Below are 13,674 nucleotides of genomic sequence, written 5' to 3' on the forward strand. Positions count from 1 at the left end.
GTGTTTTTATTCTCTCTTAGTTTGTTTTTGTGGTGGATGACATTGACATATTTTCATATGTTGAACCTTCTCTGCACCTCTGGAATGAAACCTACTTGATCATGGTGGATGATCTTTGTATTATGTTCTTGGGTTCAGTTTGAAAATATTATATTGAGTATTTTTGCACCAGTGTTCATGAGGGAAACTGGTCTGTAATTCTATTTCTTTGCAGAATCCCAATATGGTTTAGGTAGCAGAGTGACTGTAGCCTTATAAGATGAATTTGTTTTATTTTGTTTTCATTTTGTGAAATAATCTAAGGAGTATTGACATTATCTCTTCTTTGAAAGTCTGATAGAATTCTGAACTAAAACCATCTGGCCCTGGGCTCTTTTTTGTTGGCAGACTTTTAATGACTACTCCTATTATTTTAGAGGTTATAGATCTATTTACATAGTTTATTTTATCTTGATTTAATGTTTGTAATTATTATCTATCAAGAAAATTATTCATTTCTTTTAGATTTTCCAGTTTTGTGGAGTATGGGTTTTAAAGTATGAGCTAATGATTCTTTGCATTTCCTTGGTGTTTATTAGTATGTCCCCCTTTCATTTCTGATTTTTGTTAATTGGATATTTGTTAATTTGGATAATCACTCTTCTAAATTTTAGTTAGTTAGGATAAGAGTCTTTCTACCTTGTTGATTTTCTCAAAGAACTAATTTTTTGTTTCATTGATCCTTGATTCTGTTTGTTTTTTTTTCAACCTGTGGTGATTTTACTTTATTCTGGGTATAGTACTCTGGCCTGGCATCTGTGATTTCTTAGAGTTCACAGCACATTTGTCAGGTCAGGGAAGGGTTAGGGGGATGTTGGCATGGAAACCGGGAATGGGAATAACATTTGAAATGTAAATAAGAAATACCTAATTTTAGTGATGAATAGACTAGTAAGAGCACCAGTGGAAGGGAAAGCCCTTGGTCCTGCCAAGATTGAACCCCCAGTGAACGTGATTTTTGGGGGGAGGGCAGGAATGGGGGCAGGATGGGAAAGGGAACACCCATAGGGAAGGGGAGAAGGAAGGGTTAGGGGAATGTTGGCCTGGAAACCGGGAAAGGGAATAACAATTGAAATGTAAATAAGAAATACCCAATTTAATAAAGATGGAGGAAAAAAAAGAAATACCTAATTTAATAAAGATGGAAAAAAATAAAAAAATGGGGGTGGGCTTTTTAAAGAAAACAGGATTAAGGAAAGTTTTCTAATCTTTTTTCCCTAATTCCAGGGAAGCTAATTGCTAGCCATTCAAAGTTTGGAGAAAAACATGATATTCTGGTGTTCAAATAACAGAAACAGTCAACGAGAAACCAGGAAGTTGATGACTTTTGAGGGAGGAAATAAAACTTCTGTAACAAAAGACAAGGAAGGTCTGCAATCTGGGGACTGTGGATCCTGAGAGCATTTGAGTGCAGGAGTTGGAGACCAACTGAAACAGCTTACCAAGAACTTCTTTCAAATAAACAAGGTGAGGAACATTCTAATGTTGATAAAAATGGACAGGAAGTAATGTGCTAGTGATTTCTTTTTTCATGAAGAAGAAAGTTTAGTAAGGGGAGAGCCAGTGGCTTCTTACTCTGATATGAACAGCTATGTGGTATAAAAGGAGTCAACAAAAGAGAAAGAATAGTGAGAAGTGAGATTAGCTTCTCCATTCTAGAAACTTCTATGAGCATTTACCCTGTAGATCCTTATGCTGGGCTTAAGATTAGATAGTACATAAACCCTTTCTTTGGCAAATTCCCGTTTGATGGAAAATGCCCAAGATGACCAACTAAAAGTAGAACAACATAATCACATGATATTTTTCAGCACTCTCTGTGCTGCTTGCGTAGGGTGTGGAGGAAATCTGAGTTGGAGGCTGTCATGACTCTGGTTTGTTAAATGACTATATGGATTTGTTCAGGTCACCATTTACCTTGGTGAAAAAGATGTGCAACTGAGTAAAGGAAAATATACAATAGGAGGAGGCACTCAGCCAATGTGGAGAGTGGAAAAGGTGTGGGTCTTTACTTCTCCAATGGAGATCGTAGGCTAAATTCCTGTGAAGGAAAAAGAGGCCAAAGTGTGATCCCTGTGGCTGGTCCCTGAGACTGCAGAGAGAGAAGAAACAAGATGTGCTGTGATGATGCAATAAGGGCTTGTCTGTGTCATAATATCATCAAAACTAGCAGGCTGACTGCAGGGCAGCAGCCGGAGTGGACAGCCCAGGAAACTAAAACCATAGCATGTAAGATCTTGCTCATCCACAGATTATCACTATCCAGCAATCCTGATTCTTAAAACATCATCTCCGCAGAGCTGTTTATCCTGCTGGAATGCTTCGTTGCTTCAGCATTGCTTTGCAATGAAGATTCATTACTGTTTCTTAGTGTTGCTCTTTCTTGGCCTGTTGTCCAACTCAGGTAAGACCTTATTGATAGAAAAGAGTGTAAGCAAAGTGAGAACACTTGTGTGAAGTAACATATCCATAACCGGCAGTCTCAGTACTCTCTCAAGTGTATTTAGTTTGAAGACTTCATAAAATGGATGAATTCATTTCTATACAAGTAGCTGCTTGAAAGTGGAGTAGAATCTGGAGAATTATAGAACTTTCTACTTCATTTAAATGTTCTCATCTCAATTCTAGGGGTACATTTATATATTTACAAGGAAGGGAATTGGAACTTGTTTCTGGAACTTGTTTCCCACTCCCTTAACGTTGGTTTGGTTTGGTTTTGGTGCCTCTTTTTAAGAAGATTTTCATTTTTTAAAAATTATGTGAATATGTATCTTGTGGGGAGCAGGGGTGCTATAAGCATGAATGCCTGAAGGGATCAGCAGAGGGCACTAAGTCCTTGGAGCAGGATTCAGTGAACCACCAGTTGTGGGTACTAAGAGTCAAACTCAGATCCTCTTCATCAAGAGCAGCAAAGGCCTTTAAACTCTGAGTCATCCCCAGTCTCATAGTGCCTCTCTTCTAGTCTATCCGCTCAACAATTTCTTCTTTCAGTTCAGAATATCTTCAGCCAGAAGGAAGATGATTCATTAACGTATGTTTTATGTCTATAAGTAGATAGGTAATATATAGATGCATCGGTAATGATAATAATTAAGGAATTAGCTACAATGAATTTGAAAAGTATGAGAGGGCAAAGGAAGAATTAGAAGGTGAGAGGAAGTGGGAAATGATATAAATACAATATTCAGATATAAAAATTATCAAAAGTAAAATATACTCAACAAAAAGAAATTTTAAAAGCTATTTGGAAAAAAAATAAACCTCTGAACTTATTAGGTCTTAGAGTATCAATTCCCCAAGAAGTAATAAACGTCTGATAAGATGAAGAACAGAAAGGAAGAAATAGAGGTAAGAGATATGATAACGCTTTAAAAAGGCAAGTGTAAGTGAGGTACATGAGTGAACAGGCTCCTATGTGACTTAGGATCTGAGTCAGTTTTCAGGAATGACAACTCTGAAGTGACAAGGAGATGCCCAGGTGTTAATAACCTAGCACAGATATGAGGATGCTGTGGCTGAGGACCAACATGGAACCTTCCAAAAACCACAGGCATTCAAAGTTATATGAATGCATAACCACTGTAAAGATCCTTCTACCTTGGTCCATTCTCTGTCTCTTAGGTGTCTTGTGCCCTGTTTGTGTTGGTAAAAATAAAGCTCTGTGTCGGTGGAGGGAAAAGGCAATTCAGAAATCATTCATTCCAGCTTTCTTCTTTTTCTTTTTCTTTCTTTTTTTTTTTCGGAGCTGGAGACCGAACCCAGGGCCTTGCACTTGCTAGGCAAGCGCTCTACCACTGAGCTAAATCCCCAACCCCTCCAGCTTTCTTCTTTTCTAGTCTTTCCTCCTTCCACTCTTCATCTCTCTCTCTCTCTCTCTCTCTCTCTCTCTCTCTCTCTCTCTCTCTCTCTGTGTGTGTCTGTGTGTGTGTGTGTGTATCTTGAACTCTTTCTCTCTTCTATGCTAATTATATAAGAAAGTTTGAAAACTACATAAAAAATATTTTTGGAGGGGGAAAAATTATCAAGAAGACTCAAACCAAAAAGCAGACTTAGAAAACAGTAACTTCAAAGTGTAATGATGGACTGGAGAGATGGCTCAGCACTGAAGAGCACTTACTGATCTTCCAGAGGACCTGAATACAGCTCTGAATACAGCTCACAGCACCTCCACTGGACAACTCATAACCACTTGTAACTTCAATATCTTCTTCTGGCCTCTTCAAGGACTGCAATATATGATACACACACACACACACACACACACACACAAATTAAGATATGTAAATAAGCAGCTCACTGCTCCCAAACCCTGTGGGAGAGAGAGCTCACCGCCAGGACATGTGGGCACTCCTGAGACTGCAGAGTGGAAGAGACCACCAATACTGCCCACCCCTGCCCACATCCCTGGCCCAAGAGGAAACTCTATATGGCCTCTGGGAACCGGAAGATAGGGGCACTGGAGCTGCAGGTCCCCTGTGCCCCAGACACCACTGGAATCTGAAGGGACCAGATCAACAGTTCTCTGCACCCAAATCCTGTGGGAGGGAGAGCTAAACCTTCAGAGAGGCAGACACGCCTGGGAAGCCAAAAGAGACTACACTCTGCACACATTTCTGACTCCAAAGGAAAACACCAAATGCCATCTGGAACCCAGGTGCACGGAAGCTCCTGGAAAGGGGTGTGCAGATCTTCTGGTTGCTGCTGCCGCAGAGAGCTCGTAAGCAACACCCCAAGAACAAACTTGAGCCTCGGGACCACAAGTAAGACCAACCTTTCTGCTCCAAGTGACCTGCCTGGTGAACTCAGGACACAGGCCCACAGGAACAGCTGAAGACCTGTAGACAGGAAAAACTACATGCCCGAAAGCAGAACACTCTGTTCCCATAACTGGCTGAAAGAAAACAAGTCTACAGCACTCCTGACACACAGGCCTATAGGACAGTCTAGCCACTGTCAGAAATAGCAGAACGAAGTAACACCACAGATAATCTAATGGCGAGAGGCAAGCGTAGGAACCCAAGCAACAGAAACCAAGACTACATGGCATCATCGGACCCCAATCCTCCCACCAAGCAAACACTGAATATCCAAACACACCAGAAAAGCAGGATCTAGATTTAAAATCATATTTGATCATGATGTTGGAGGACTTCAAGAAAGACATGAAGAACTCCCTTAGAGAAATGCAGGAAAACATAAATAAACAAGTAGAAGCCTATAGAGAGAGGAATCACAAAAACCCCTGAAAGAATTCCAGTAAAACACAATCAAACAGTTGAAGGAATTAAAAATGGAAATAGAAGCAATCAAGAAAGAACACAGGGAAACAACCCTGGATATAGAAAACCAAAGGAAGAGACAAGGAGCCGAAGTTACAAGAATCACAAACAGAATTCAAGAGATAGAAGTGAGAATCTCAGGAGCAGAGGTTTCCATAGAAATCATCGACACAATGGTAAAAGATAATGTAAAACGGAAAAAGCTACTGGTCCAAAACATACAGGTAATCCAGGACTCAATGAGAAGATCAAACCTAAGGATAATAGGTATAGAAGAGAGTGAAGACTCCCAGCTCAAAGGACCAGTAAATATCTTCAGACAACTGCCAGAGCAATCAGACAACAAAAGGAGATCAAGGGGATACAGATTGGAAAAGAAGATGTCAAAACATCACTATTTGCAGATGATATGATAGTATATTTAAGTGATCCCAAAAGTTCCACCAGAGAAATACTAAAGCTGATAAACAACTTCAGCAAAGTGGCTGGGTATAAATTTAACTCAAATAAATCAGTAGTCTTCCTCTACACAAAAGAGAAACAAGCCGAGAAAGAAATTAGGGAAATGACACCCTTCATAATAGTCCCAAATAATATAGAATACCTCGGTGTGATTTTAACGAGGCAAGTAAAAGATCTGTACAATAAGAACTTCAAGCCTCTGAAGAAAGAAATTGAAGAAGACCTCAGAAGATGGAAAGGTCTCCCATGCTCATGGATTGGCAGGATTAATATAGTAAAAATGGCCATTTTACCAAAAGCAATCTACAGATTCAATGCAATCCCCATCAAAATACCAATCCAATTCTTCAAAGAGTTAGACAGAACAATTTGCAAATTCATCTGGAATAACAGAAACCCAGGATAGCTAAAACTATCCTCAACAATAAAAGGACTTCAGGGGGAATCACTATCCCTGAACTCAAGCAGTATTATAGAGCAATAGTGATAAAAACTGCATGGTATTGGTACAGAGACAGACAGATAGATCAATGGAACAGAATTGAAGACCCAGAAATGAACCCACACACCTATGGGCACTTGATTTTTGACAAAGGAGCCAAAACCAAATGGAAAAAAAGATAGCATTTTCAGCAAATGGTGCTGGTTCAACTGGAGGGCAACATGTAGAAGAATGCAGATCGATCCATGCTTACCACCCTGTACAAAGCTTAAGTCCAAGTGGATCAAGGACCTCCACATCAAACCAGACACACTCAAACTAATAGAAGAAAAAGTGGGGAAGCATCTTGAACACATGGGCATTGGAGAAAATTTCCTAAACAAAACACCAATGGCTTACGCTCTAAGATCAAGAATCGACAAATGGGATCTCATAAAACTGCAAAGCTTCTGTAAGGCAAAGGACACTGTGGTTAGGACAAAATGGCAACAAAACAGATTGGGAAAAGATCTTTACCAATCCTACAACTGATAGAGGGCTTATATCCAAAATATACAAAGAACTCAAGAAGTTAGACCGCAGGGAGACAAATAACCCTATTAAAAAATGGGGTTCAGAGCTAAACAAAGAATTCACAGCTGAGGAATGCCGAATGGCTGAGAAACACATAAAGAAATGTTCAACATCTTTAGTCATAAGGGAAAAGCAAATCAAAACAACCCTGAGATTTCACCTCACACCAGTGAGAATGGCTAAGATCAAAAACTCAGGTGACAGCAAATGCTGGCGAGGATGTGGAGAAAGAGGAACCCTCCTCCATTGTGGGTGAGATTGCAGACTGGTACAATTATTCTGGAAATCAGTCTGGAGGTTCCTCAGAAAATTGGACATTGAACTACCTGAGGACCCAGCTATACCTCTCTTGGGCACATACCCAAAAGATGCCCCAACATATAGAAAAGGCACGTGCTCCCCTATGCTCATAGTAGCCTTATTTATAATAGCCAGAAGCTGGAAAGAACCCAGATGCCCTTCAACAGAGGAATGGATATAGAAAATGTGGTACATCTACACAATGGAATATTACTCAGCTATCAAAAACAATGACTTTATGAAATTCGTAGGCAAATGGAGGGAACTGGAAAACATCATCCTGAGTGAGCTAACCCAATCACAGAAAGACATACATGGTATGCACTCATTGATAAGTGGCTATTAGCCCAAATGCTTGAATTACCCTAGATGCACAGAACACATGAAACTCAAAAAGGATGATCAAAATGCGAATGCTTCACTCCTTCTTTAAAATGGGAACAAGAATACCTTTGGCAGGGAATAGGGAGGCAAAGATTAAAACAGAGGCAGAAGGAACACCCATTCAGAGCCTGCCCCACATGTGGCCCATACATATACAGCCACCCATTAGACAAGATGGTTGAAGCAAAGAAGTGCAGGCCAACAGGAACCGGATGTAGATCTCTCCTGAGAGACACAGCCAGAATACAGCAAATACATAGGCAAATGCCAGCAGCAAACCACTGAACTGAGAACGGGATCCCCGTTGAAGGAATCAGAGAAAGGACTGGAAGAGCTTGAAGGGGCTTGAGACCCCATATGAACAACAATGCCAACCAACCAGAGCTTCCAGGGACTAAGCCACTACCCAAAGACTATACATGGACTGACCCTGGACTATAACCTCATAGGTAGCAAGAATAGCCTAGTAAGAGCACCAGTGGAAGGGGAAGCCCTTGGTCCTGCTAAGACTCAACCCCCAGTGAACATGATTGTTGGGGGGAGGGCGATAATAGGGGGAGGATGGGTTGGGGAACACCCATAGAGAAGGGGAGTTGGAGGGGTTAGGGGGATGTTGGCCTGGAAACCGGGAAAGGGAACAACATTCGAAATGTAAATAAGAAATACTCAAGTTAATAAAGAAAAAAAGGGAAAAAGAAATGTAAATAAACTTTGAATAGTGATAATGTTAACATTTCAAAATGTTTTCTGACTGAAGTGGATGAAAGTAATATGTAGAAGTCCTGGTTTGAATTTCGGGAATGGAGTAATGTAGGCCTCTTTCTCAGAAAGATACCTGAGCTCTATGTACAGTGACTCTCAACTATATAGAATGGCAACTTTCAGTATGGTATCATGTTCAGCTCAGACTGTTCAGTGATGAGCATGCATGCCTACCTAGTAATGCTGGGCTTATTTAGTGCACAAGTAGGACATTAACTTTCTACACCAAGTCAAACTACAAACCATGTCACTCACTTTTTAAATGTATGTTAATGTGTGTTTAACAACTGTGTTGTTACTGTGATAAATTCTTAATTCCCACACAACTTTATTTTCAGGTCATTGCTAGAATTTTGTGGACAAATATGTTCCAAGAATGTTGTTGTTTATGTTTGATTTTAGGAAGTGAAGATAGTCACAAAGTCAACAGTACCCTGAAGTGTAAAACTCAAATGTCGTGTGTCTCTGAAAATCCAAATGGAAAATGCTCTGATGTTCAGAAAGTGGAGCTGTGTGTCTTACGTCTTAGTAGAATTCATCAGCAACAGACCTAAAGAAATTGGAAACCAGGAATTCAAGAGGATCATCTCCTTTGCTGCATTAAATTAGAAATAATATTTTCTGTCCTTTATTATCTAATTGACACATAAACATATTTATTGACAGTTTAGAAAAAAGTTTATCATGGAATATAAATGACAAACTAAGAGAACTTCCATTTTTTCTTTCATTTTAACAGATCAAGAAAGAGTTGAAAAACCAAAAGACTTGTCCTGCTTGTAGGGTTGGGGAGGTTTGGTACAGGGGAATGGGAAAGGGAAATTTAGAGGAGACAACTATAGTATGTGATGTGTGCAGGAGCCAGAGAGACCATGCCAATAGGAATAGTTATTTTTCACTCCAAGGTTTTCAGATTCAGATACAATTAACTTAGCTTTTTAATAGGTAGTGTTGTTATAATCCTTGTGAGTTACACAGCAATACTTACATCACATCCTGCAACTCCTTCCTCCAACAAGCCACACAAGACAGAAAAGATATGCAGAAGGAAATTGCCCTGAGCCTGGGCATCCCTGGCATCGTCAGTGCCTACAATAGATATCCCTCTCCCTGAAATTAGGTAGCTTACCTACCAGATTTTCTCAGAAACAAATGCCAACACTCAGACTATTTTTTTCAAACACCATACAATTGATCATTCTTTACCTTACTAAGATAAAGGTAGTCTACTGATCAGAAGTGCCTGAATATTCAAATAGAAGCTGGTTGCTGGGCAATGAATTTTTCCATTGTATTGACATGAATAATTTCAGGCCAACATAGGCCAACTAGTCAGGACTCAGACTCAGAACTAATGAGATCTTTGGAAAGAATCACAAGCACATGCAGTGCTTAAGTGGAAAGCAGGGGAGTCCAGGCGACTGCAAAAAGGGGGGGTGGGGAGTGGGGCTTAACCAGGTACTCATCTGAACTGGAGGCTCAGGGGATTTCTAGAAGGGAAAAGAACATTTCTGAAACCAATAAGAAATATGAAAGAATGCTGACAGGAGCCTGAGATAGCTGTCTCCTGAGAGGCTCTGCCAGAACCTGACAAATACAGAAGGGAATGCTCATAGCCAACCATTGAACTGAGAACAGAGTCCCAATTGGAGAAGTTAGAGAGAGAATTGAAGGAGCTGAAGGGCCTTGCAAACCCATAAGAACAACAATCCAACCAACCAGGGCTCCCAGGGACTAAACCACCATCCAAAGAGTACACATGGACAGACCCATGGATCCAGCTGCATGTGTAGCAAAGGATGGCTTTGTTGGGCAACAATGGGAGGAGAAGCCCTTGGTCCTGCCAAGGGTGGACCCCTGAGTGTAGGGGAATGTCAGGGTAAGGAGGCAGGAATGGGTGGGTGGTTGGGTAGGGGAACACTCTCATAGAAGAAGGAGGAGGGGGGATCATATAGGGGATTTATGGACAGGAAACCAGGTAAGGAAAGGGGATAACATTTGAAATGTAAATAAATAATATCCAATAAAAAAGAAATATGCAAGGAATGTAGGGAGAAAGTATAACAAGGCAAAACAATGGTGGACCTTGATTATTTATTGAGCAGCTGGGGATAAGTCTAGGGCCCTGTGTACACAAAGAGAATTCCCCACCAATTTGTGTGCACAAAACTCTCCTGTCTTTTATTATTAATGGGACTCAAGGCAGCTTAGCAGTGGAAATACCATGAGTCATACACATATATAGAAAGACTTGTTTAAGAATTCCAGGCAGCAGGCCCTACTTAGGTGGTGGTGATGGTGGTGGGGTGTTCCAGCTGGCGTCTATAAGGATGCTATACCCTCCCTTTTCTAATCTTCTGCTGAAGCAATCTCAGATCTTTTTGTGATGCTTCTGGAGTTCCCAGGATAGATCTGTAACAAATTCTAGTTTCCAATGCTAACCCTAATATTCTTCACCTCAGCTAGGTGGTTTCCTGCTATCTTTCATGGCCAGTATTGAACCTCAGGGAGTTAGGTGCACTTGTTCACTAAGTAGTGAATTTTTGGCTTTGGAATAAATAGTCCTGAGTCTTCTTGCAGCCTCTCTCTCTGTCTCTATTTCTCTCCCAGTCTCTCTCTGTCTCTGTCTCTCTGTCTCTGTCTCTCTCTGTCTGTCTCTGTCTCTGTCTCTGTCTCTCTGTCTCTGTCTCTCTGTCTCTGTCTCTCTCTCTCTGTCTCTCTCTCTCTGTCTCTCTCTCTCTGTCTCTCTCTCTGTCTCTCTCTCTCTCTCTCTCTCTCTCTCTCTCTCTCTCTCTCTCTCTCTCCCTCTCTCTCTCTCTCCCCCCAACCCGGTATCTGAAAGATAAAGGTAACCAGGCTGGCGCCACCGAGTTTCCTGTTGGTACAGAGGAGCCTAAGTTGGCCAGACTCCAGTTTCTACATAATCCTCTGGCTTATGGAAATTACAGCCCTAGAGGTTTCCCCAATATCCTGCCTGTTTTCAAAAAGCTGCACTGCAAATATAAAGATTAATGTTCATGCATCTGCTGCTATAAATGGGGCATCCGTGGTTTCTATCTCTAATCTGTGTGCTTTCCTCCAAATGACCAGGTTTGGCTACTTTAGTTATCTGATGAGTCTTCTGGCCTCCAACTTGCTTTCAAATTAAGTCTTCATTTTCCCACTCTGGGGCTGGGAGGTGGCAAGAGATAATGCCACCTTGAGGGGCTGGAAAGTGTTCTTTTTCTACCCTCCACTAAAGGATTTCAAGGTAGGAAAGATGTACAAGGCCAGGTCTGTTCACAGTGAGAGTGAGGGAGAAGGCAGGTTCATGTGGAAAGGAGAAAATACCTGCATGCCATGCCTTCCGGAGTTAAGAGTGGTGGGTGAGGGGAGCATAGTCACAGTAAGGCAAGCTTTTTGCGTGTCCCCTCCCAATATTTTCACCTAGTCAACAATAGAAAGACTGATTATACGCATCCTGTGTTCACCGTGATCTGGTTGAGGTAATGGGTGCTCATTATATGACTTGATAAAAGGAATGAGGCAACCCGTGTTACAAGGGACAAAGATGTTACGGGAACTCAAACTGTAGTTGCCCGATACATAGTCCATGTTTTTGCTTACTCTCCAAAAAACATGTAGTCATTTACCTCGAAGATATAAGCCCGAAATAATGCAGCACATTTACTGGAGAAATAGCATGGCAAGAAAAACCAGCAAACTGTGAGTAAATTTCAGGAGTGCTTCAGTTTCTACATAAATGATATATTGCCCTTTTGCAGGAAATCATAGGCAACTGCAAAGAGCATCGGGGTCTGTGAGATACATACAGGTTGTTTGACAAGTTTAAAATAGTGCATAATTAAAAATTACCCTGTTAAAAATGTTGATTAAGAGACACTTTGGCCATCTTTTATGAAAGCATACATTGTGTGTAGCAGAATGATGTAGATTGTAGTGGACCCTTAATGGACTATCATTAAGATTTTACAGTGATGCCCATAGGTTTTGAACATTGAAAAATGATATCAATGCATTCACCAATGTGATGCTTTATTTGTGGGGTAGTCAGAAACAGAGATTTGAATGGATTCTGAAAGTCCTTGAGCTCCTGTTTTTAATGACTATTCTACAGGGAGTAGTGTTATTGAGGGATCTGTTCAATCCTTAGGATGTCAGGGCTCATTAAAGGAAGTGCATCACAGTAGTAGATCAGCCCTAGAACAAGCTGAATTTCCTCCTTGCTCCTTTGTTCTCTGCTCTCTGATCCACTGTGATGGAAACAGCCATAATTATATGCTCCTGTGCCATGAACTGAATTGCTGCACCATGCCTTTCCTTCCAAAATGACAGAAACCATGAGTCAAAATATAACTTTTTTCCTTCCATTAAATTATGTTTGCTACACATTCTGTCATAGCAATGCACATGTAGCAAATAAAAGAGTATATGTCAACAAGTATATATGTGGAATTACAGTAACTGTGTGATTAACTGTGTGATTAAGTGACAAGTTTATATTGTGACTTTAATAAGGTTTTTTTATTATAATTATCTTAGAAAATATTTAGTGTAGATACAAAGGAGAATTCTTTTCTATTCAGCAAAATCCAGTATAATATGTATAGATGGGCTACATGGTTAAATGACTTGGGCATCCTTTGGCTCAGGTCTCCTAAGCAAAGAAAACAGGACAAGCAAACAATTCCTCAATGTCTATCTCAAGAGGTGTTTTTACCTCATTTTACCCCTAACTTTTCAGACTGGAGGAAAGGTCCATCCGAGCAAATGAATTTGTTCCATATTGATGCTGAGAAACAAGCTCACCTGCATGCTGTCACCATTGCATGAACAGAGGCTTCAACACTCATTGGCATGCTCTATGTCACCTGTGCTCGAACAGAGGTTCCAACTACCCTGTGGAGACACTCAAGAGTATTGATGTTAGAACCACTCAGGACTTTTTCTTTGCTTTTCTTTTTTCTAGACAATTTTTCTTATTCACATATTCAGGCTAGAACAACTTTTTTTTTTCGGAGCTGAGGATCGAACCCAGAGCCTTGCGCTAGGCAAGCGCTCTACCACTGAGCTAAATCCCCAACCCCTAGAACAACTTCTGATTGATGTCTTTGTTTCCTCTTCGAATATATTGAAGAGGTTGAACTACAGCTCTACACACTGCTTGAATGTGCATTTTTTTTTTTGGTTCTTTTTTTCGGAGCTGGGGACCGAACCCAGGGCCTTGCGCTTCCTAGGTAAGCACTCTACCACTGAGCTAAATCCCCAGCCCCTTGAATGTGCATTTTTGAGCTGATTCTGAGTCTCTTCTCTGATGATACCTTTGCTTTGCCACCCAGCACTCTTGATAGCATCTTAATAATATGCACAATCCCTCCTTATCTCCAAGCTCCAGACGAGAATGACATCTTCATGCTTGTGAGATGAGTGGTA

At 40.8% G+C, this 13,674-nt stretch overlaps 1 long non-coding RNA gene across 1 annotated transcript; it reads left to right on the forward strand.

Moving 5' to 3' along the window:
* Positions 1 to 2,247: 2,247 nt before the first annotated feature.
* Positions 2,248 to 8,858, forward strand: LOC102548489 (uncharacterized). The gene is made up of 2 exons (XR_015685948.1): positions 2,248 to 2,443; positions 8,644 to 8,858. It is a non-coding gene; the product is annotated as an uncharacterized LOC102548489 (long non-coding RNA).
* The last annotated feature ends 4,816 nt before the right edge of the window (positions 8,859 to 13,674 follow it).

The sequence above is a fragment of the Rattus norvegicus genome, chromosome 4 (assembly GCF_021556685.1).
Source record: "Rattus norvegicus strain SHRSP/BbbUtx chromosome 4, alternate assembly SHRSP_T2T, whole genome shotgun sequence".
Lineage (NCBI taxonomy): Eukaryota > Metazoa > Chordata > Mammalia > Rodentia > Muridae > Rattus > Rattus norvegicus.